Here is a 27,224-nt window from a genome sequence, read left to right on the forward strand (position 1 = left end):
AATGCTAGCTTAGAGTGTTTTATAAATTGAAGTCTATATTTTTTATTTTATTGAGTCTGAGAGAGTGTGATTGTAATAGAGTAACTAAGACAACACACAAATCGGGGGGATAGTTTTTAAAATTCCTATTTTTTTAACTGATCATACTACACTATACTTATTCGTATGGGATGATCTCATCAGTTATTTTTTCTTGAATGAGCAATGTAATGAACATAAAATGGCAAAAAAATTTCTAAGTATAGATTATACGGATGATATTTTATATTCGTACCAGGACAATCTTTTCTATGTTTGTCAAATGTGAACTTTGTACGAACGATATTTTATGTTCGTCCCAGGACAATCTTCTCTGGATTTACCAAATGAACTGTTCATCCAGACAATATGCCTCATTCATCCTAGGATGATCTTCTTTGGATTTACCATATGAATAATTCATCTAGATGATATGTCTCGTTCGTCCAAGGATAATCTTCTCTGGAATTGGAAAATACACTATTTGTCCAGACGAAATCTTTATTTTATCCCAGGATGATCTTCTCTGTTTTTGGCAAACATCTAGTTCGTATGTATGATATCTTCAGTTCATAACGAGATGATCTTCTCTGGTTTTACCTCTAACACTATTCATACAAATAATATTTTTCCATTATACAGGGATGATGGGCTCTATTATGTTTTCATCCAGACATTCATATAAACCTATTTTAAAAATTTCTACTCGTACCGAATGAACATATTTCATATAGATGATGATCGTGTATGAATATAGTTTGTACCAAGTCATAATGAGTTCGTATACAACAGTTTTTAAATTATTCATGCTTACAAAATTTGATCATACGGGATGAATGTGGATGGTTAAATTTGAAAATACACTTTTCTGGACAATTTTTTGTGTCGTTCTATAAAATGTCCACTTAAGACTATCATATAATCTTTTTATTACTTAGTCTTCATAAATGGTAAAGGGAAATTGAAGGAGAGAGTTAGAGAGAATATTTGAAAGGGATGTCTACCTATTGGAGCATGTAGGATTCACTTGGTTACTCAAGGGTAAGGATCTTTGTACTTACTTTGTGTTTACTTCACTATTTTATCTTGTCCTTCAGGATTTCTAGTGTGAAGATCTTTCAAGAAGATCCAGTTCTCTACCGACACTCAAGGAGTGTGAATAGCCGAGGATTCTCTTCCCACACTTGCAGAGTCTGAACAGTCAAAGGTTCTCTGTCTATAGTTGGAGCGTGTGAAAGGATGAATGTTCTCTGCCAACATTTTGAGAGTGTGAACAGCTGACGGTTCTCTACCAATACTTTGATGGTGTAAAAGGATGACGGTTCTCTACAGTACTGGGTAGTGGTGGAAGAGAGTTTTGTGAAGATTTCTTCACCTTACTGTAGGGTAAAATGGAGAGACACTAATGATAATAGTGCAATACTTGAAGTGGGAAACTTCAAGGAGTGGATGTTGGTCATGTTTGACTGAACCACAATAAATCTTTGTGTCTTTTTATTTCTATTGCTTTAATTTTCTATCATTTTATTTTTCTATGGTTGAAAAATTATTTTTAAAATTTCTAAAAACAACCTGCTCAGTTTGTTATAACAAATTCAAACTTTTATACTTCAATAAGAGGCAAATTTTTAAAAAGTACCAATTCACCCCCCCCCCCTCTTATTATTTTTTTTTTTTGAACAAATTGCAGATTGCATTAAATATAAAAAAACAAGCACATACAATCAAGAGTTCCCTAAAGCATCATATTCCTCCTTCAAGCAAAACAAGAAAGAAGGAGGAATCCCATCCACATGAAGATCTTCCCACAAGAAAGTTCTATCTAAATCCAAACTAGCACATATGTCAGCTAATTTGTTATTACACCTATTTGACAAGGAGAAAAAAACTTGAATAAAATTCAGTAAGAAGGCCAAACCTTCATTAATTTTTTTACTAACCTTCCAAGATTTGAACGAATTTTGAAGCCACTTAATGATATTGAGATTATCTCCTTCTATGATGACTCCTTAAGCTTCAAACATCCACTCCTTCACCACATTCCTTAGATAAAGAACTGCTAGAAGCTCCAACTGCGAAATATCCCAATGTAAACATTGAGAACCAAAAGCAATCAGGAATCTGCCATTTCTGTCTCTAGCTACGCCACCTATCCCCGCCAGATTATTCCATTTTAGAGCTGCATCAACATTAATTTTATTCCAACCGGGTGGAGGAGGATGCAAGGAAGTAACAGCGATTGCTGATTAGCTTCCCAGTATACCAGCCGAACATTCAAAAAAAATTTCCTCACAGCAAATTAAATAGCATTGGCTGCTATAACAGCCTCTAACTCTTCCTTCTCTCCATGTACCACCTTACATCTACTCTTCCAAACCAGGAATATAGCTGAACAGAAAATGTTTGCACTAAGAGCATCCTTACTCACAAGCCTTTGAAGTCCTTCCTTGCATTCCAAAAATCCATTAAAAAGCAGAATTGGAAATCCCCATCTGTTCAGTAACAGAATTACCTTCCGAATCTTACAGCATTCTCCAACCAAATGACTGTTATCCTCATCAGCCTCACAACCTCTCGGACACCCAGAAAAATTGCTTAATTTCCTACTAACCACGAAAGTATTTGAGGGAATAGCATTCATACAAAGTCTCCACCAAAATAGTTTAATTTTCAGATTTAACTTCAGCTTTTTCATCCAATTCCAATGTGCTACCTCCTCTTCATGATCCAAAGCTGCTTCAAATGCTAGTGCTGTAACAGACTTCCTAGAGAACTTATATTTCAATTCCAACAGATCAACATTTCTATTGGCAATGATAGGGATGCTAGAGATTATTTCCACCAGCTGCTCACCAAAAGTGACCTTAAGCATTTCCATATTCCACATGCCGCTAGAAATGAAATTACTAAGTTTGAAATCTGAAATATTTTGAAATATTGACAAATGTAGGCCATGTAGCAATACACTTATCTAATATCCAAGAATCATTCAACCAATTGATAGAATCCCCATTCGTGATAATCCATTTAATAATATTTTTGAGAAATTTAGCTCCCATTGTAATAATCTTCCAGGTTGAAGAACTTCCTCCCTTCACTGATTTCGACCATAAATCTTCCCCATACCTTTGCTCTAAGAATTTGGCCCTAAGAGGACCAACCTTTGACATAGCAGAAAGCAGCCCCCTGCCACCTTCCATTTCCGACTTACAAAGCAGCTTCCAAGAAGCATAATGAATACCAGCAATACCGTTATTTTTACTCCAAAGAAACCCTCTACATATCTTAACAAATTCTTTAAAAATACTTAAAGGAACTAATGAAAGAGTATATAAAAACTGGGGAAAGTAAAGAAAAGCAGACTTCACTAAAACCAATTTACCATCTAAGGAAATACACTTCTTCCCCCAAGTATTGAGTCTATTAGTAGCAGCTTCCAGCAAAACCTGGAAATCCGAAGCAGTCAGCCTCCTAAGTGTCATCTTCACACCAAGATAATTGATTTCCTTAACGACTTTGAACTTGAGCTTCTTAACAATCTTCTTCTGGACTCTTCTATTTATAATCCTCCCAAACAAAATCATAGATTTCAAGTTACTGTCCAATTATAATAATTGGAAATGATTCCCTTCAACTCCTTAACCTCTTTGAATTTTGCTTCCGCAAAGATTAAAATATCATCTGCTTAGAGTAAATGAGATACTCTAGGAGCCAAAAGAGAAACAGAGATTCCCATACCACTCCTTCTAGAAAGCAAAGCATTAGACAATATTTGAGAACACAAAATTAATAAAACAAGCGACAAAGGACATCCCTGCCTGAAACCACATTTACCTTCTATCCATCCAGTTCTTTTACAATTGATTAGAATACAAAATTTTGGATTTAGAACACATTGCAAAACAAGTTCCAAAAATTTAGAAGGGAAATTAAACTGAGTAAGAGCTTGCCTTAACGTTTGCCATCCCATACTATCATAAGCTTGTTCCATGTCAAGCTTGATAACAAACATTCCACTTCTAGCTTTGGACCACCAGAATTTATTAAACACCTCCTGAGCCAACAACACATGATCAGATAGAGAACGCCCTCTCACAAAAGCTGCCTGATCCGTTGAGATGATTTTATGTATAACTCTCTCCATTCTATTAAGGAGCATCTTTGCAATAAGCTTAGGTCTAACAACCTAACTCATATTCAACAAGTTTCAACAAGTGGTATCAGAGCTTTATTTCAAAACCATAAGTTTAGAGTACCTTTTGATTAACGACCAAGGATACATTGGGAAATTAGAACACACCATAAGGTTATTCTATAGCTAGACCTCCCTTATTTGGCAATAATTATTTTAATTTTTGGAAAATATGCATGTTAACATTTTTATAGTCACTAGACTATCGTATGTGGGTCTTAGTTCAAGAAGGGTATACAAAACCAACTAGATTTGTTGAAGGTGTTAGAGTTAAAATTCCCTTTATTGATTAGACTGTAGAACAACGTGAACTAACACAACTTAATGCTAAATATTTGAACTTTTATTTTTGTGCACTTAAATCTGAAGATTACAAGCGGGGTTCCACTTGCAAAAGTGAAATGGACATATGGGACAGACTTTGTATAACCTATGAAGGGACTAATGAAGTTAAATAATCTTATCTTAATATCTTATTTCATGACTATAAATTGTTTCGCATGAAACCCAATGAATCTATTTCTGACATAGACACAAGATTCATACAAATAATAACCTCTTTACATGTATTGGATAGAGAACTAACGAACGCTGAAATTGTTAATAAGATACTTTGCTATTTCCCTACTACATATGATGTTAAAATATCTAAAATTATAGAGTCTAAAGATTTAAATGCATACTATATTAACAATCTTCTCCTATCACTAATTTCTTACTAGCCAGGAGTGAGTTAACAAAAGATTGATGTAGGAGAGCTACAAAAGGAGAAGAACATTGCACTAAAGGTGGAGGAGTCGAAGAGTGATATATCTATACCTGAGAATGAGGATGATCTATCTATTTTATAAATCCTATTTTGTATCAAAATTTTATGCAACTCGGGAAGAGACAAAGTAGTTATAGAGATTGAAAAATCCATTTCCTGGAGTTAAATATTATAGTTAAGGATTAATTAGACATTTAACACACACCTGTACATTGGAGAGAAAAATTCATTTGGTGTGGAAGCCTAAGATGGATAAACCTAGACATATCATACATGCATCATTTTATAATTTGCCAAAAGGTGAACCCAAACTTATTTTGGTTCCTAGGTCTAACGTTTGATGATGTTACAGGCACGCTCTCATATAAGGCCTCATGAGAGGATATAATACCTGGACAACGGTTGCTCAAGGCATATGTCTCGAGATACTAAGTAATTTATATCTCTAGAAGCTAGAAGTGGAGGCAGGGCTACACTTGGAGATAACACCATATGGAAGGTGGTTAGATCAGGTATAATCGGAAATCTTGAGAACTTTTTTATTATGAATGTGCTACTAATTGAAGGATTAAAGAATAATAATTTCAGTATAAGCCAATTATATAATAAAGGAAACAACATCATATTTTTTCCTACTAATTGCATATTAAGCCTAAATGGTATTGATGTTTTGTATGGTTTAAGGGTAAACAATGTTTATATGGTTCATTTAAATTATATCAAAACTTTTATTGCTTTTTATTTAAAAATAATTTCTGATGAGTCATGACTTTGCCATAGGAGATTTTGTCACTCTAGCATAAAAAATCTAAGGAGAATTATCCAAAAGAACTTAGTGAGAGGTATACAAAAATAAGACTTTATTAAGGATCATCTTTATGATGCTTGTAAACTAGGAAAATAGGTGAAGTCCTCTTTTCAGTCTAATAAGGATCTTAGAACTAATAAATCATTGGAGATTTTTGTATATGGATCTTTTTGAACCAGTTGGAACTATGAGTCTAGGACGAAAGGTATACAGATTTATGATAATAGATGATTTTTCAAGATTCACATGGGTTAAATTTCTATATCATAAGAGTGAATCATTTGAAGAGTTTAAAGATTTTTTAACTTGGATTCAGAGGAAACTAGGATATAAGATTTTGATGACTAAAAGTATTCAAAGTGATCATGGTGGAGAATTTAAAAATGAGAAATTTTTAAGGTTTTTGTAAGGTGAAAGGGATTGATCATAATTTTTTTGCACCAAGAACCCCTTAGTAGAATGGCGTAACTGAAAGAAAAAATAGAACATTAATAGAAGCTGCTCAAGCCATGTTGGCAGAATATTCACTTCCTAAATATTTTTGGGCTAAGTGGTTAGCACGACATGTTATGTTCTGAATAGGGTGAAAATTAGATTAAATTTAAATAAAATACCCTATAAGTAACTTATGGGGAGAACACCTAATTGTCACATTTGCATATTTTTGGATGCAAGGTATTCATACATAATAATGAAAAATTTGCCTTAAGAAACTTTGATACAAAATCTGATGAAGAAATTTTTCTTGGATACTCTAGTATTGAAAAATTTTATAAGGTATTCAACAAAAGAACTTTGTTAGTTGAAGAGATCAGACATGTTGTATTTGATGAATCTGAAATTTTGGAAGAGCCAATTATTGAAGAGGATGATATAGAAATTGACTCCAGAAAGATTGATAAAATAAATTTGGATGAAAATTTGGAGATTGAAAATCTGTTGCCTAGATATTTGAGATTTTCTAAAAACCACCTAAAGGAATTGATTATAGGCAAACCTACTGAGGGTGTTAGGTCTAGGTGTGGATTGAACAAAGAAGTCAATCATTCAGCCTTTATTTCTATGATAGAACCCATAAATATTGATCAAGCACTTTTGGATGAATTTTGCATTTTAGCAATACAAGAAGAATCAAATCAATTTATAAGAATTGAAGTTTGGGAATTAGTTGTAAGGCCAATGGAGCATAGTGTGGTTGGGACTAAGTGGGTATTCAAGAATAAAATGAATGACTCAGAAGTAGTTAATATAAATAAGGCTAGATTGGTGGCTAAGGAGCTTAATCAGATTGAGGGGATTAATTTTGAGAAGAGTTTTTCCCCTGTAGCTAGACTACATGCAATTAGGGTTTTGTTAACCTTTGCCTATTTTAGAGGATTTAAATTATATCAAATGGATGTTAAAAGTGTCTTGTTGAATGGGATAATTCAAGAGGATGTTCATGTTGAACAACCTCCAGGCTTTGAAAATTCAAAATAACCAAATCATATTTTCTAATTGAAAAAGGCATTATACGAATTGAAACAAACACCTAGGTCTTAGTTTGAGAGGTTGAACACCTTCCTACTTGAGAGATCATTTAGAAAAGGAAGTATTGACACAACTCTCTTTTTGAAGAAATTAAGAGTGGATATATCATTTATTAAAAATTCTTTAGTCTCTTGGTCTAGTGAAAAATAGAAATCTATAGCCCTATCTATTGCTGAAGCTAAATATATTGCCTTAGGAAGTTGTATGGCACAAGTACTTTAGTTGAAATAATAGTTAATTGATTTAGGATTAATAATAGGCACAATTCTAATTTATTGTGATAAAACTAGTGGCATTTGCATTTCAAAAAATACTATTCAACATTTAAGAACCAAATATATTAACATAAGACATTATTTCATAAGGGATAATGTATTTAAAGGAGATATTGAATTAAACCATGTTTCAACTGAAAATCAACTTGTAGATATTTTAATAAAACCACTAGCTTTCAAAACTTTCAGTACATTAAGAATAAGGCTAGGTGTGATTGACCTAAATGGTTAATGAAAATTGTCTGCAACCTTGATATATGTTTTTGTATACGTGTTTTACAGTTTTTTGGATTTTTATGTGCGTATCTATGTTTGTTCCTATATTTTTGTGTTTTGTATGTTTGAAATGTTTTTCATATCAGATTTCATGATTTTGATCGTTCGCCCAAATTTTTCTAAGTGTTCTATTTGTACCGTATGAAATTCATTTTGTATTGGATGAATTCTGTAGCATATGGATCGTTGGGTAGAACAGAATGCATACAATTTTTCAGTTTTTATTACTATTCATCTATATGATCCCCAGATCATCCAGACGATGTGTATTCATTAATATTTATGGATGTAGACGGTTATACAGATAGAAGCAATTTTTATTTTGGATCATACATATGAACCTTGAGTTCGTATATAAGAATACATGGCATTCGGAGTGGGGGACAATTCAAACCGTCCTAAAAATGTTCTTAAATAACTGATCATAACGAACGAACACCTATTTTTTTGTACGATGGTTTTGTCAAAATGTTTGTATGAAAGGATGCCTCATAATTTTCATGATTATTAAAAGTCATTTCATTTTTTATGCATTCATTTGTACATACAAAATTTTATTTTGTACGTACGAACTCAAGCATCATATGGTATGAAACACTTTTCGTACGTATGAAAGAGTAGTTTTCTTTAAATAGAAGGCTTTAGAACTCTAATTTTATACACATCAAAAGCCTTTCCAAACCCTCTCATCTTTCCAAATCTATCAAATGGCAAGATCTAGCAAAAGAAGTAGAGTAGTTAGGGAATTGACTAGGGGACCTTCCTCTAGAAATCCCAAAGAAAAATTTCTATCCAAAACAGGCAAAGAATCTTTTCCTAGGTTCATTTTCGCTAAAATCACCCCTTCTAGAGTTCTTCTCTAGGAGAACATTAACTTTCAAGTAATGCTCCTTTTTACTTTGACCTAGTTTTCTTTTATTCTGACCCTAATCTATTCCTACAATAAGGTGACATTCCAATATTTTCTTGCAAACATGACTTTCAATACTGACCAGAGTAGGATTAGTTCTTATATTTTGAAAAAAAGGGCTGAAATAACCAAGGAAGATTTGGGGATATTTTTTAAAATTTAAGGACTCTAGGGATTGGAGCTCATATCTTGACCTATTACTCTGACTATGACTGGACTATAATAAACTAAGTTTTTAGAGGGATTAGAGAAGTATGCCATTTGCCTAAGGTGTCCACTCTTAATTGAAATGCTCGGATCATCCAGCATGTTCTTAATACTTCTATAATTTCTAAAGTTGGAGATCGAATAAATACTACTCTTCTTTCCACTATAATATACCTGATTATGATTGGCCAGCCAATAGACGAATCCCAACTGATCATTGATTACATGTATAGACTAATAGAAAGAAGAATATAGCCTTAGGACACCTTGTGACATACATTCTTGAAAAAAGTATGATTTATTTCATCCTGTTAAACTTCTAGAAGAGCCTATCTACTATAATGATGGTTCATTTCGAGCAATCTTTGCTAAAGATGCACATCTAGAAAGTCATGACTCTGTGGGAGAAAGGAGAGGACCTGCACCTGCACCTACTGTTGGACCAAACTTTTAGGAGATGGTCCAGTGCTTTGATCTTCTTGAGAGCCACTTTGATCAAATTGAAACTCATCTTCAGCAGCAGGATTTTTAATATCAGCAGGATATGGGTTGGATACGAGGTCAATTTGACTCGGTCAACACGAACATAGCTATGATGAATAGCTATTTTAATCTCTTCAACCAGCCACCTCCTTCAAATCAAGGCCCCTCAAAATGATAGATGTACTTCTCTGTGATTGTCTTTGTCGTACTTAGTGATATGATGTGGTGATTCCAGTAGCTTCTTGTTGATGTTATTGTTATTTTTTTGTGTTTTTATGTTTGTTGTTTTTATTTTCAAATATTATTGATATCAACTGAAATATAATGTATCATCCTTTATTTTTTGAGATCAATAAAACAAGTACTATTTTTATTTAGTTATTTTTTTTCTTTGTTTTGAAAATGTTTGTTTGCCTATATGATTATTAATACTTAGTTAATCTAAAAAGAGATATAATATGATCAGCAATACAAAAATTGAATTCATTGGAAAATCTAATTTTTCATAAAATATTAAAGTTAACTTATAACTTGATCAAGTTAAAACTATCAATCTCATGTTCTTATTAGGCATACAAAAATTTAAATATTATTATTACAATTTTGATGTCTTATTATTATTTATTTCTCTTTTCAATATAATTATCATTGTACTTAGAAAAATTTGAGCTTTTTTATTATTGATTTTGGAAAGAACAACTTGAAAAATTAGAAAATATATAAAGGTAAAAAAATCAAAAGAATTCACAATGGTTCGCAAATTGAAAAGTGGCACAAAATTAGCCCAAATATAAAAAGATGCACAAAGTGTGCCACACATATTAAAAAGATACGCAAAGTACCACAAGTATATGTTCTTTTCTCTATCTTTCAATCTTCAATTTCAAATCAATTTAATGATCAATTATATTTTGTATTAAAATTGGACTTAAATTTATTTTCATTTTGTCACCTTGCAATAATTCTCCTTATCTAATTGTCTAGATTGATACATGAATTGGATTTATTTTTCCTTGTTTGTGTTATATCTTAACTTAAATGATATGAATCTTTATTTTTACCTAATAAACATTAATCTTGTTATTGAAAATATAACTCAAACTCTTTAATGATCAATTATCAAAGACTTCTCATATAACTTCTTACATTTATGTAGTTCATTTCTTCTATTCTTTTTGCTGTTGTCAAAATAGGGGAGAAATATTGTTTGTTTGGCATTTGATTTTTTTGTTCATATGTCTTATTTGCCTTAGTTTGTTTGTGTCTTGAGTATTTTTATTTTAGTTCATGTTTAGGACGTTGTTTCTTGTTTCAGTGTCATTTTTATGTGGCCGTCTTTTTGTGTGAAAAAACTTTAAAATTAAAAATTTGATTTGTTCATAATAAATACCCCTTTATACTCATATGCTTATTCATTCAGGGGGAGCTTAGGAGAAACTTAGAATGTTTAAATTTATAGAAGTAATAATTATTTTGCCATCATAAAAAAAGTGGAGATTGTTGAGAGAGTCGCTACTTAACTTTGCATGTTTGACATTCTTACAACTTGTATGTTTTTGATGATTCCAAATATTATAGTTTTGATTAAGTATTTTCTCCTAACACATTTTAGAAGAATTATTTTTTCTTTTGTGTGTACTAACATTTCAAAAAAATCATACTCCAGATTATTGAAGACTTCAAATAAAGATCAGCTTAGAGTGTTTTGTAAATTGAAGTTTGTATTTTCATTTTATTGAGTCTGAGAGAGTGTGATTGTAATTGAGTATCTGACCACACACAAACTGGGGGGAGAGTTTTTAAAAGTCTTATTTTTTTAACTGATCCTATTATACGATACTTGTTCGTACGGGATGATCTCATCAGTTATTTTCTCAAATGAGCAATGAAACAAATAGAAAATGGCAAAAAATTTTCTAAGTATAGATCGTACTGATGATATTTTAAATTTTTACTAGGATGATCTTCTCTATTTTTGTCAAATGTGAACTTCGTACATATGATATTTTACGTTCATCCCGGGACAATCTTCTCTAGATTTACCAAATGAACTATTCATCCAAATGATATATCTCATTCATCCCAGGATGATCTTCTATTAATTTACAAAATGAATTGGTCATCTAGATGATTTGCCTCATTCGTCCCAAGATAATCTTCTTTGGATTTGAGAAATACACTGTTCGTCTAGACAAATCTTTATTTTGTCCAAGACGATCTTCTCTTGTTTTGGCAAATGCACGGTTCGTACAAACGATATCTTCAATTATTTCTAGGATAATCTTCTCTGGTTTTTCCTCTAACGCTATTCATACGGATGAAATTTTTTTATCATACCGGGATGATGGGCTCTATAATGTTTTCATCTAGACGTTCATACATATGTGCTTTAAAATTTTTTATTCATACCGGATGAACATATATCGTACAAATGATGATCGGGTATGAATATAGTTTGTAGCAATTCACAATGAGTTCGTATGTAATAGTTTTTGAAATGTTCGTACATATAAAATTCAATCGTACGGGATGATCCTGGCCGATCAAATTTGAGAAATATAGTATTTTGGACAGTTTTTTTGTGTCGTTTCTATAAAAGGTCCACTTAAGACTGTCATTTAATATTTTTGTCACTTGGTCTTTGTAAATGGTAAAGGGAAATTGAACGAGAGAGTAAGAGAGAGTGTTTGAAAGGGATTTCTTCGTAATGGAGCGAGAAGGGTTCACTTCTTTACTCGAGGTTAAGGGTCTTTGTATGTACATTGTGTTTACTTCACACTTTTTTCTTGTCATTCTAGATTTCTAATGTGAAGATCTTTCAAAATGATCCAGTTCTCTGCCGACACTAGAGGAGTGTGAACAGCCGAGGGTTGTCTGCGTACACTTAGAGAGTATGAACAGCCGAAGGTCTCTACCTACACTTAGAGGGTGTGAAAGGATGAATGTTCTCTGCCTACACTTAGAGAGTGTGAACACCCAATGGTTCTCTACCGACACATGGAGGGTGTAAAAGGATGACAATTCTCTACTGCACTGGGTAGTGATGGAAGAAAGTTTTGTGAAGGCTTCTCCGCCTTACTGTCAGCACAGAAAGAGAGACACTAGTGGTAATAATGTAATATCTGAAGTGGGAGACTTCAAGGAATAGATGTTGGTAGTGTTTGACAGGACCATTATAAATCTTTGTGTCCTTTTATTTTTGCTACTTTAATTTCTATCATTTTATTTTTCTGTGGTTGAAAATTATTTTTGAAAATTCTAAAAACAACCAGCTCAGTTTATTATAACAAAATTGAACTTCTAAATTCAAATAGGAGACAAATTTTTAAAAAGTATCAATTCACCCCTCTCTTGGTTAGCCTTTGGGACATAAGCTTAGGACTAACAACCTAACTCATATTCAACAAGTTTCAACATATAATAGTAATTATTTTAGTATCATATATAGTAGGAAAATAATGAAGAATTTTATTAATCATTTCAGCGTTCATTAGTTCCCTACGTAATGCATGTAAAGAAGTGACAATTTGAGTAACTCTTGTATACATTTTAGAAATGGATTCATTTGGTTTCATGCAAAATAATTCATAGTCATGTAATAAGATGTTTAATCTAGATGGCTTTACTTCATTTATCCCTTCATAAGTAACACAAAGTTTATCCCATATGGCCTTTCCACTTTTGTAAATGGAAACCCACATGTAGTCTTTTGACTTAGGTGTACAAAAGAAATTGTTTAAATATTTTTCATTAAGTTATGCTAAGTTACATTCTTTTACAAACCAAACTGCAAAGGGTGTTTCAACTCTAACACCATCAATTAATCTAGTTAGTTTTGTATACCCTTCTTGAACTAAGATCCACATATGATAATTTAGTGATTGTAAAAATGTAGACATGCATGTTTTTCAAAAATCAAAAGGGATATTATCAAATAACAGAGGTCTAGTGATCGAGTACCCTTTATGTGTGTTTTTATTTCCAAAAGTAGTCATGCTCATTAAAAAAAAGTCTAAACTTATAGTTTTAAAATAAAGATCTAATACTAGTTATTGAATCTTGATTAGGTTGTTAAACCTAAGCAATTATCCCAAGGCTAACCAAGAGGGGGGTGAATTAGTAATTTTAAAAATTACTCTTAAATTTTAAAAATTGAAAAAGTTTTGATTCAGTTAGCAATGTTAATTAAGAATTTTTTAAAAAATAAATTTCAACCACAGAATAAAATCTTGTAGTAAATAAAATATGAAAATTTAAACGACGTAGAGCTTTATAGTAGTTTGATCAAACACAAGCTACATCCAGTCCCTGAAGACTCCCTCGTCAGGTATTGCACTATTACCTAAAGTGTCTCTCCTTTTGCCCCCATAGCAAGGTGGAGTAGCCTTTATAAAACTCTTTTCCATCAATCCTCGGTGCGGCAGAGAATCATCAGCCTTTTACTCTCTTAAAGTGTCGGTAGAGAACTATTGTCTGTTCGCACTCTACAAGTGTCAATAAAGAACTGTCATCCTTTCACACCCTTCAATGTTGGTAGAGAACCGTCATATGTTCACACTCTCCAAGTGTCGGCAGAGAACCAAATCTTTTTCAAAGATCTTCTCACAAGCAATCTAGAAAGACAAGAGCAAGAGTCCAGAACACAAATCAAACAGAGATTATTTTCTTTAAGTAACCTTTTGAACCCTTCACACTCCACTTGCATGAAATCTCTCTAAAACACTCTTTCACACTCTCTCTTTCAATTTCCCTTGAAAAATCATGAAGACTAGACATTTTCATGTCAATTTTAGCAGGCCATTTACACCAAAGACACAAAAAAACTATCTAGAAAATTGAAATTCTCAATTTGGAGCTTACAGGATGATCGTATTTCATACATATGAATAGTTCAAAATTTTTGTGTAAAAACCTATTGTAAATCAGTATGAAAACATCTCATACATGATCATCATCCGATACAAACTATGTACATCTGGTACGAACAGTTAGAAAAAATTTCACCTTCATCAGGATGAAGAGAGACCCATAAATTTTGTACTCTGATTGGCATACATAGGATGGCGACATCATCTGGTACGATCAGTTATAAAAAATATCAAGTTTGTAGGGGAAAAAATTTGGGACAAAAATAGACGTCACAATTTCATTCTCCTAAAGGCACGTACGAACTGTGTTCGTACAGTATGATCCATACTTAGAAAAATTATTTTTACGTGACGAAGAACCCATCCATTTCATACTTTGGAAGGCATGTATAAACTGTGTTTATACAGTATGATCTGTACCTAGAAAAATTCATTTTACTTGACTAGGAACCCATCAATTTCATACTCTAGAAGGCATGTACATCTATGTCATCACAGTACGATCCATACTTAGAAAAATTCTTTTTATGCGACTAGGAACCCATCTATTTTGTACTCTAGAAGGCATGTACGAATGGTGATCATACAGTATGATGGATACCTTAAAAATATTTCATTATACTATTCATTTAACTACTCTTCAGGAGAAAATAACTAAACAAATTATCCCATACGAATTGTATTCGTATGGTATGATAAGTTTAAAATTTTCAATTTTTAAAACTCTCCACCAGCATGTGTGTGCACAGTTACTCAATTACATCACACTCTCTCAGATAAAACAAAATGAAAAATTACAAACTTCATTTACAATAAACCCTACTCATTTCTGATTCAAAGCCTTCAATAATATGGAGTATGATTTCCTTGAAATGTTAGTACACACGAATAGCAAAACAATGCATTCAAAGTATGTTAGGAGAAATAATAACCAAAATAATAATATTTGGAATCATTAAAAATAAACATTTGCAAGAATATCAACAAATAAGAAAAATGATGCAACTATCTCAAAAATATGAAGGATGATGATATATTTATGGAGGATGAATGTCCTCAACAGGTTAGTAATGGGGTTCAACAAAATGATAGTAAGATTCTTTCAACTACTCATTATAATAGAAATGTTTTTACTAATACAGAGGATATGTGAAATTTTGCTAAATGTTTTTCTAAATATGATAATGACACTAGTTACATTTAAGTTTCATAATAAGAGAGGAAGGAAGAAAGATCATATCACATTGCAATCTTCTAGGACCACTTGCTTAAATACTTCTCATTAATTATGTTCTTTATATCTCCTAGGACCACTCGATCAAATACTTCTCATTAATTATGTTCTTTATATTTAATTATATTATTTGGAATGTGAGGGGTATTGGTTGTCCCTCTTCTAAAATGTGTGTTAAAAATTTATGTCATGTTCATAATGTTTCTATTCTTGTTTTTCTTGAGACTCTTATTTCTTCTACTAGGTTGGTTAGCACCTCTCGATTTTTTGGTTTAAATTATGCTATTTTGAATGTGGATAATAAGTTCGGAGTTCCTTGGAAGGTTCATGTTAAAATTGATGTTATTGTTGACTAAACTCAAGTGATGCATTTAATGTTAAGGTTTTTAATTTTCTATGTTGTGCTTCTTTTATGTATGATGATTCTTCCCATTACATTAGGAAAATCCTTTGGGATAAAATAATTAATTTTCATTAATATTTTCAATTTACCTTGGCTTGTTAGTGGTGATTTTATTACTATTACTAACCCTTCTGAGAGGATAGGTGGTTCTTCCTATTGTTATTGGTCTATGAAGGATTTTAGTAACATGATTTTGGATTATAATTTAGTTGATATTTATTTTTTTAGTAATAACTTCACTTAGAATAGGGGTCACTTATAGCAACATTTGGAACGTGTTCTTTTTAATAATTCATGGCTTAATTCTTTTAATTCCAATAATGTTCAAAATCTTAGCAAGAATCTTTCTGACCACTCCCTATGCTTATTAGCCTTAATTTTAGATAATTTAATGCTTCTCCTCAATTCAGATTTCAAAACATGTGGTTACTTTATGAATGTTTTTTAGATGTTATTCAAAATAATTGGCAAACTCCTTTACATTTGGAAAATTTTAGTTTTGGCATGAAGAGAATTTGGTTTAAGCTGAAAAGGCTTAAGCAAGTTTTGAATTGGTAGAACCATAATGTGTTTAAAAATCTCTTTACCATCATTTTGAAAGCGGAGCACCAAGTTGATACTATTGAGTCTACTTGTCCTGTTGATCCATCCGATGCTAATTTTACTTTATTAAGAAATGATAAAGAGGAACTTTTTAAATTACAAGCTCAGGAAGAGGTCTCTTGGAAACAAAAAGCTGTGGCTAAGCACTAGTTGAAGGTGATAAAAACACTAGATATTTTCATGCATTGGTCAAGAGGAAAAGGGCTAAAAATTGTATTAATAAAATTCAATGAGAGGATGGTTCTGTCACTGAGAGTATTGTGGAGATTGCTAATTTAGTTGTTCAACATTTTTAAAATCGCCTCAATAAGAATTTTAGTTTGGCTCAGATTGTTGATCATTCTTTTATTCCTAGCCATATATCCCTAGAGGAGAATGAGACTCTTTCTAAACTTTCTTCTATTGAGAAAGTTAAAGAGATTCTTTTCGGAATGAATACTGACCCTGTCGCTTAGCCTGATGGTTTTACCACTAATTGTTTTCAAAAATATTTGCATATTATTAATAATGATAATTTTTTTTGCTATTTTGGATTTCTTGGATGGTATTTTTATCCCTAAGTTTTTTTACTTCTACTTCTATTGTGCTTATTCCCAAAAATAACTTTGTCAGCACTTGGAATGATTTTAGACCTATCAGTATTTGTACCTTTTTTAACAAATTGATTTCTAAAATTTTCATGAATTATCTTACTTCTATTTTACCTAGAATTATCTCTCCTTCTTAGGTGGTGTTTGTGAAAGGGAGGACCATTATAGATAATATTTTGTTGGCTCAAGAATTTTTCCAAGAATTAGATGTCAGGGTGAGAGGGGGTAACTTGATTTTAAAGCTTGATATTTCCAAGACCTATGATACTATTGATTGGAAATTTCTTTACATATTCTTAATTTCTTTTGCTTTAATTCAGTTTTTATTAAGCTTATTAAGAATTGTATTGCAGGTGTTTAGTTCTCTACTATTGTTAATAGTTCTAGTTATGGTTATTTTAAATCCTCTCACGGCTTAAGGCATGGTAACACTATTTCTCCTACGCTTTTCATTATTGCTGATAAATTTTTATCTAGGGGCATTACCAATCTTTTTGAGAATGCTCCTAGTCTTTACTTTAGAATTTTGGGTTGTTTTCCCATATCTCATTTATGTTTTGCGGATGACTTTATTATTTTTACTAATGCTTCAGTTAACAGGATTAATAAACTTACGGATTTTTTCTATCAAGTTTAAATGGTTAGTGTCTTATCTTTTAACAAAAACAAAAGTATTTTATTGCTTCTACAGGATTCCTAATGATCATATTTAGCCATTAAAGATTTAACTAGTTTTATGCATGGTCAATTACCTATTAAGTATCTTGGTGTCCCATTTTGTAAAGATAAAAAGGAAACTTTTAATTTTGATGATGTTATTTCATTTGTTCAAAATAAATTTTTATTTTGGGATTCTAATTTTCTTAGCTTCGATTGTAGAGTTACTCGTATCAAAAGTGTTCTTTGCTCTTTTCCAGTTTATAGTTTTCAAATTATTCTTCTGACTCAAGTGGTTTGCAATAGAGTGCACAAGCTTATCATTTTTTTTGGAAAGGAACTTCTACTAACTCCAAAATTGCCTATGCTGCTTGGGATAAATGCTATGGTGTTTTGGCTGAAGGGGGTTTAGGTTGTAAGAATATGAATGATTTGGCTATGGCATTCTCCTTTAAATTATAGTATATTTTTTTTTGCTAAAGTGATCCTTTTGTCTTATTTTATGTATGACAAGTACTATCTTGGTAAGCACCCTACTACTTGTCATTTGAATCAAGGTGATTTGTTAACCTCATTTTTCAAGGTCAATTTCCAGATCCAATCTTTAGTGCATAGGTCTTCATAACTTAGCGTAGAAGCCACCCAAAGGATTTCCCTCAGGTGGATACTTAATGACATTACATTGACTCAACTATCTAATTAGACTCAAATTGAATCAACTCATTTAAAGCTAATAAAAATTAAATTCATTAAAATTTAATATTAATCGATTCTAATTTAATCAAAATGACATTAATCTAATTAAAATTAATCAATTTCAACTCAGTATGATTTAAATAGATCTTGGTCGGCTCAGTTTAATTCAATTTAGCTTAATGTAAACTAAATTGATATCATTTAGCTCAAGTCGATTCAACTAATTGAACCCAAAATCCACATCTAATAAAATCTGGTTAATTCAACTTCATTTTAATCAATTAGGCCCCTCAAAATTCCTCTGAATAATAGAAATTTATTTAAGCTCATAGATTTAGTTAGATTAAAGAGGATAGAATGGAAATTTTAGGGCCACCTGAAAGACAATGTAAGCAAGTCTCCCCCACAATTGCAGTCTCTCAGCTTTGACGAAAATAAAACCACCTCCCCTAAGGCCGAACGCTCTTTCACGATTCTCTTGTTCGAAAGCCAGAACCCGTCGCCCCTCTACACATTTCACACCTCCAGGCCCTGTCTAACTCTTTGATTCGCACACAAGGGTAGACCTCCCCACTATCTCATTTGAATGAAACCACCCCAGCTCGCATAGAACCAGGAGAAAGAAGTCCCCAACCTATCGCCTCTCTACTTCACAAGAAGCCATGGCCAAACCTCCTTCCTATTCGCTCGGCATAGCTATTTCCTTCCCTAATCCCTTTAACAACCTTAGCCTGATGAACTCCTACCCTAGCTGAGTTTTTTGATTGATTCATTCCCTATGAATCTAGCTTCCATAGCTGTCCTCCCTCATGTATTGGTATATTTTCTTCTTTTTTATTTCTCTCCCTCCTTGTTTATCCTCTTCCACCTGCATCTCCATTAATTTTCTTTCCCTTCTCTATTTGGCAAGAGAATTAAGGTGATTACCTTTTTTTTTTTGAGAGAAAGATGTTACAAAGTTCAAGTTGGAATGTTGAAATCAAGAATCATTGTTTGTAGTGTCTTTTTAGTTTCTCTTTTCATCAATATGACATCTAAGTAGGAACATTTTGGATCGTATTTTTTTCTTTCCAAAAAAATTGTTGAAACCATGAATCAACACATGCAGATTCAATCCGATTTCTTTCATCAAGGTAAAAGAAAGTGCAGGAGTCTTTTTGAGAGAAAATTAAGGTAAGGATTTCATACCTTTGTTCTCTGAGATTTAAAATTATAAGGGGTTTTGTTGGATTTACTTTCCCTTAATTTTTGCATGTAAGAATGAAGTGTGTTGAAATTTACTTTCAAAGGGATGAATTTGTTGGGATTATTTCTCCTTTAGATTTTCTTCCTAGAAACTTAAGGGCTATGGTTTTTTTTTTTTTCATCAGGAGAAAGAAGGGAGAACATCAAATTTCTTTGGTGAGATCTATTTGTTTTAGAAAGTCGGTATATCTTCCACCTCACATTTTGTTAATTCAGTATGTGAAAATATACTAATTAGAGTTTGAGGCTAAAAAGAATGGTGAACTTAATTGATTAGGTTCCTCCATGGAACTACAATGTTAAATGTTGAAGTTATCTTGCCATTAAAATTAGCTTTCATGGAATGATAGTATGGAAGGATGAGATTAAAAATCTACATATTATTTTATCATATAAGAGAATAGAAAATTTTGGGCTTCTTTCCCTCGAGTTTAAACTGCATTGAATGTCGTTCTATATTTTGTTTTATAAAATAAAAAAAGAGAGAACAAGAAGTCAAATGTTTGATATAGGTCATTGCTCCAAATTTATAGCTTATTGTTTAAGTTATTCATAAGATACTATATTGGTTTTTATTCAGTAAGTGCTATATACATGTTTTGTTGATTTCGTATAGGTTGTTAAACCTAAGCTATTCTCTCAAGGCTAACTAAGAGGGGGGGAGGGTGGTGAATTAGTAATATAAACATTTTCTTGGAATTTTAAATAGAAAACTGACTTTAATATTCGTATCAAGTTAATTAAAGTTTCAAAATGAACTTTTTAATCACAGTAAATAACTTGCAGTAAATAAATATAGAAATTAAAAAGACACGAAGATTTATAGTGATTCAGTCAAACACGACCTACATCCACTCTTTGAAGACTCCCTAATCATGTATTGCACTATTACCAAAGTGACTCTTCTTTTGCCCCACAGTAAGGCAAAGAAACCTTTACAAAAACCTCTCTTCCACCAATACCCCATGCGATAGAGAACTATTATCCTTTCACACCCTCCAAGGGTCGGCAGAGAACCATCATCCTTTCACACCCTCCAAGTGTACGAAGAGTACCTTCGTCCATTCACACCCTCCAAGTGTTGGCAGAGTACTATTTTTCTTTCACACCATCCAAGTGTCGGCAGAGTACCGGATCTTCTCCAAAGATCTTCTCATGAGCAACTCTAAAGAAGAAAAGTAGAGTAAAGATAAAAATTACAAAGAGATCCTTACCTTTGAGTAACCTTGTGAACCCTTCACACTCCACTTGAAAAAAATCTCTCTTAAACACTCTCCGACACTCTCTCTTTCCATTGCCCTTGAAAAATCATGAAGAAAATATTTTTTCACATCATTTTTAGTTGACCATCTATATAAAAGACACGAAAAATCATCCAAAAACTAAAATTTTTAATTTTAAGTGTATACGATCATTTAGTACGATCTGATGTTCATACGTATGAATAGTTCAACAAACTTCGCAGATGAACCTATTGTGAATTGGTACAAAATGAATTCATACACGATCGTCATCCAGTACTAACCTAGTTCGTCTAGTATAAATAGTTAAAAAAATTTCACCTTCGTCGGGATGAAGAAGGACCCCATAATTTTGTAACCTAGATGGCGTGCATACGATGACGACATCATATGGTATGAACCGTGTAGTAATTTTTCAAATTCTTCTGGATGAAAAGGGTCCAGTCCAATTCATATGCAAGATGGCATACTTATAATAATGGCATCATACGAGATGAATCATTCAGAAATTCTTTAGGCTCATCTTGATAAAGAGTCAGGATGAAAGGGACCTATCCAATTTGTACTCTAGAAGGTATGCACATATCATACAGTACGATCCATACCTAGAGAAATTTTCTCCAATCTATTCATTCAATTTCTTAAAGAGAAAATAACTGATCAGATCGTCATGTATGAAAAAAAAATCATACAGTATGATCTGTTTATAAATTGTGGATTTTAAACTCTCCCCCAGTGTGTGTTTGCTCAGTTACTTAATTATAATCGCACTCTCTCATACTCAATAAAATGAAAAATACATATTTCAATTAAAATAAAACATAATTTGATCTTGATTTAAATTCTTCGACAATATGGAGTATGATTTCTTTGAAATATTAGTACACACAAGAGCAAAACAATTCTTCAAAATTATGTTAGGAGAACTAATAATCAATGTAATAATATTTGGAATCATAAAAAATATATAAGTTGCAAGAATATTAATAATTAAAAACTAAGTAGTAACAATCTCAACAATCTCTCCCTTTTTGATGATGACAAAACAATTATTGCTGCAGCAAAATTGAAAGCACTAAATTTCTCCTTAACTCTCCCTAAATGAATAAACATGTGAATATAAGGGAATTTCTCCAAGAACACAAAATTCATTTTTTTTTTTGTTATTTTTTTTCAAATGACAAAAACACAAAAACACAAAAACCTTTAACAACATCAACCACAAAAATAAATAATAAAAAAATGAAAACCAACAATAAAACACAAACAAACACAAATAATATTACTGCCCATTTTGACAACAATAAAAAGGGAAAAGGAAGGTTGAAAGGGAAGAAGTCATATGAGAATCCTTAGTAATTGATCTTAAAAGAGATTCAATTATGATTGCAATAACAAAATTAATAACCATTAGATAAAAAAAAGATTCAAAATATTTAAGTTAAAGTATAACATAAACAAGAGAAATAGATCAAGATCATGAAACATTCTGGATAATTAGATAAGGAAATTTATTGTAAAAGTGATGAAATGAAGATTAGTTAAATTCAATTTTTAATATAAAACATAACTTAACATTAGATTGATTTGAGATTGAAGATTAAATGATAGAGGAAAGAATATATTCAATTGGAAATAGTGCATATCTTTTTAAATATTTGTGGCACACGTTGTGCATCTTTTTATATTTGGGCTAATTTTGTGCCTCTTTTTAATTTGTGAACCATTGTGCAATCTTTCAATTTTTATATACATTGTACATTTCCTTTTTGATATTCATATTTTTAATTGATCTTTCCAAAATCAATAATAAATAAATTCAAATTTCTCTAATTACAAAGATAATTATATTAAAAAAGAAATAAAAAATAATAAGACATGAAAATTTAAATAATAATATTTTAAATTATGTATGCCTAAAAAGATTATGAGATTGATAGCCTTAATTTGTTTGAGTTATAAATTAACTTAAAATTTTGAAAAATTAGATTTCATTGTGAAATTAATTTTTGTATTACAATTTAATTTATAAATTTTTTTACATCAATTAGGACATGATTATCATATAGGCAAACATACATTTCAAATAATAAATAAAAGCAACTAATCAAAATAAGACATTTTTTATTGATATCAATTCGAAAATAGGTACGTTGAAGCTTGATTGATATCAATTTCATAATAAGAAAACAACATAACATAAACCTAAAAGCTAAATAAAGATAAGTACTCAACACACTGAAATTAAAGCATATGAAGAGAACTAGCAAAAGCATCACACAAGAAGTACCTCTAAAAGTCTGAGGGTCCCTAATCTTGAGGAGGAGGCTGATTAAAGACTGAAAAATAGCTATTCATTCTAGTTACATTGGTATTCATCGAGTCAAATTATACTCAGATCCAACCCATTTCTTGTTAGTGCTATGCATTCTTCTGGTTTAGGTGAGTCTGGATTTGATCAAAATGTTAATCAAAATGACTCTCTAATCTGTCAAATCTTTGGATCATCTCTTGAAATTTAGGTCTATGAGTAGGTGCAGGTGCTCCCCCTTCTTCCTTAGTATCCTCACTTGAATTGTCATTTTTCCCAAAAAGAGCTCGAAAAGAGGCAACAGTGAAGTAGATTGGCATTTTAAGTGGAGCCTTGGGATGAGCAATATTGTACTTCTTTTCTAAAAGGTAGGTCACTAGATGTCCTGAAGTAATATTCTTCTTCCAATGAGAAACATACCCAATTTTGTAAAGGTCATGGATGTAATATAGAATGAGTTGGGCTTCATTTATTTGTTGTTAAGTCATGATTAGATAGGTAACAGTTGATAGAAGAGGAGTAATATTTATGCGATCACTAGCCTTAGGAATGATTGAAGTTCTAAGGACAAACTGGGACCCTTGCTTTTTGATACAACATATAAACTCTAGGAAAATGACCAACTTGAGTGACCCCTCTAAGAGTTTTGTTTATTTTTGACCAATCAAAATCATATTTTGAGATTAATGTGTGTGATCTAACTCCTTGAGTCTTTAACAACAAATAAGTTCCTAAATCCTCCTTACCAATTTCAACCTATTTCTTTTGGACATAAGATCTTATCCTACTCTCATCCTCACTAAAACTCAAGTTTGCTAAAAATAGTGGAAGGTCTCCTTATGATAGGCATGGATTAAGGTCAAGATAAAGGCGAATTGAGTTGAAGCGAAAAGATGCATGACTTGAAAATGAATATCTTCTTGAATTAGGAGTCTAGACGGGGTGATCTTAGCAATGATAAACCTATAATAAGAATACTTATTTTCTCTAGAAAGAAATTTTTCGTCTATACCCCTGGACGAAAAACCCTTTGTGACTCTACCGCGCTTGTTAGAACTTGCCATAGATACAATGAGAAGAATTGAAAGAGGCTATTGAATTGAATGAAAATGAATTCTAAAGCCCTCCTATTTAAAGAAAAATGACCTTTAGTACATACAAAAGTGGATTCGTATAGTACAATAATTATTTCGTACATGAAAAAAATAATTTCATTTATACAAACGAATACATTCGAAATGAAATGAATTTTTGTAATCATGCATGTTACGAAGCATCTTTTCTTACATGCTTTTTGACCAGATGATCATACAGATGAACAAGTGTTCATCCGAAATAATCAATTATTTAAGATCATTTTAATGATGGTTAGGTTCATCCCCCAAATCAAATGACACATGGTTCACATGTACAAAATAGAATTTTGTATGTACGATCAGTTATAATAACTGATTCTACCCGTATAACCACCTACATGCGTATAAACAAATGAATACAAATTTTTCGGGATGATATAAATATCGTACATTATGATAGGTATTAAAAAATGAAAACAGTTTATGTTTAGTCCAAAATAATGATTAACATACTACATAATTCATACAGAACAAAAAAAATTTTGTACTGTACGAATAAAACACTTAGAAAATTCAACACGAAAGTTCAGAAACAGGAATTTTTATATGTGAAAAATATGTCTAAAAAACACACAAATTATAAAAAAAAAAAAAACCAAAAATTGAAAAATGGTCATATAAACAAATACATTGAAAACAAAATTTAAAATACAAAATGAAACATATTAAGTTTACAAAAAGTTTTATTTAAGTATTAAGATCGATCACACCAAGCCTTGTTCTTAATATACTAAAATTATCAAAGGCTAGTAGTTTTGTAAAAATATCTGCAAGTTGATTTTTAGTTCAAATATGGTTCAATTTAATTTCTACTTTGGATACATGATTCATAATAAAATGATGTCTTATGTCTATATGTTTAGTTCTAAAATTTGAATAGGATTTTTTGAAATGAAAATGACACTAGTATTATCATAATAAATTGAAGTTGTGCCTATAGTAAATCCTAAATCAACCAACTATTATTTCAACAAAAGAACTTGTACCACAAATCTTCCTAAGGCAATGTATCCAGCTTTTGCAACAGATAGGGATACAAAATTCTATTTTTTGTTTGACCAAGAAACTAAAGAATTTCCTATAAATTCACAAGTTCCAGATGTGCTATTTCAATAATTCCAATAACCTTCAAAGTTCAAATCTGAATATCTAATTTTTTCAAATGAAGATTTAAACTTATGATACAAAATTCCTATGTTTTGAGTTCCCAAGATATATCTCAAAATCCTTTTTAGTGCTATCAAATGTGATTATTTTTGATCTGATTGAAATCTATCACACAAACAAACACTAAACATAATATTTGGTCTGCTGGTAGTGAAGTAAAATAAAGATCCAATAATTCTCCTAAATTTCTTTTGATCCATTGATTTTCCCTTTGGATCCTTTTCCAACTAAACTGAGGAACTCATAGGTGTACTAACTTGTTTAGCATTATCTATTTCATACTTCTTGAGGATGCCCTTCACATACTTTGATTGACTAAGAAATATTTCTTTCTCAATTTGCTTAATGCTAAAACTTAGAAAGTAACTTAAATCTCCCATTAGGCTCATATAAAATTTACTATTCATTATTTTAAAAAAGTCATCCCAAAATTTTTATTTGAAGATCCAAAAATGATATCATCAATATAAATTTGAACAATGACTATATCCTCTCCGAATTTGTTTAAAAAGAAAGTGGTATCCACACTTCCTTTTTCAAAAGATCTCTCAAGTAGAAAAGTGCTTCCTGGGCGGTTCTAGGGTTTCTCCTTGCGTGGTGGTTCTTAGCCAACTAGCTTCATTTTTCCTTTGGTTTTGCTTGGTTTCTCTCGAGTTTTCTTGTTCTACTCGTTTCTTTTGCTGCTTTTAAGTTTTTCCTTGGTTGATCATGTTGGGGGATGATGACCCCGTTGTCATCTCACCCCGTTTCCTCCTCTCTTATGGAAGGAAAATCTTGATCTTTTAAAGATGCTGTCGCTAGATCCTCTTATGCTTCGCAAAAACTTTGCTTTGTGCACTCAACTTTTAAAGGCTGTTCGGCTCATCTTTTTGAGGATTCTATAATGGAACAACTAGCTGCTCCTTTTTCCTTAACTTTAGTTGGTAAATTTATTATGGGGAGACCTAACCTCGATGTTATTTGCAAAATTTTTGTGAATTGTAAGATTACTGGATCATTTCATGTCGGCTTACTGGATCAGAGACATATTGTCATTCAACTTTCTAATGATCTTGATTACAGTCAAATTTTTGCCATAAGATCATATTATGTTCAAGCATGTCAAATGCGCCTTTTGAAATGGACGCCGGATTTTGATGTGTGGGAGGAATCTCCGATTGCTTCGGTTTGGATATCCTTCCCTAATTTGAGATTACATTCTTTAACCAGCAAATTTTATTTGGTATGGATTCTATCTTAGGTCGGCCTCTACATACTGACAAAGATACGACTTCCATTTCTAGACAGTTGGTTGCGAGGGTGTTGGCTGAACTGGGTGTTTCTAAGAAACATCCAACTGAAATCTGGATGGGATCTGAATATAAGAGATACTTTCAACAAATTGAATTTGAGAACTCACCATATTTTTGTTCATTCAATAAAATGCATGGGCTTGCGTGAATGAATGCTATAGGAAACACCCTCATTTGCATTCTGATAAGAACTCTATGAAGAAGCCAAATGAGGTGTGTGGAAATGACAAGGAAACTAATCAACAGACGAAATCTTTGGTGAATCTGTATGAGGACCCGTTGGTTGAAGATGAACTACCCTTAGTTGAATTAA

This window comes from Dendrobium catenatum, unplaced genomic scaffold, assembly GCF_001605985.2.
Source record: "Dendrobium catenatum unplaced genomic scaffold, ASM160598v2 fragScaff_scaffold_1446, whole genome shotgun sequence".
In the NCBI taxonomy this organism is placed as follows: Eukaryota; Viridiplantae; Streptophyta; class Magnoliopsida; order Asparagales; family Orchidaceae; genus Dendrobium; species Dendrobium catenatum.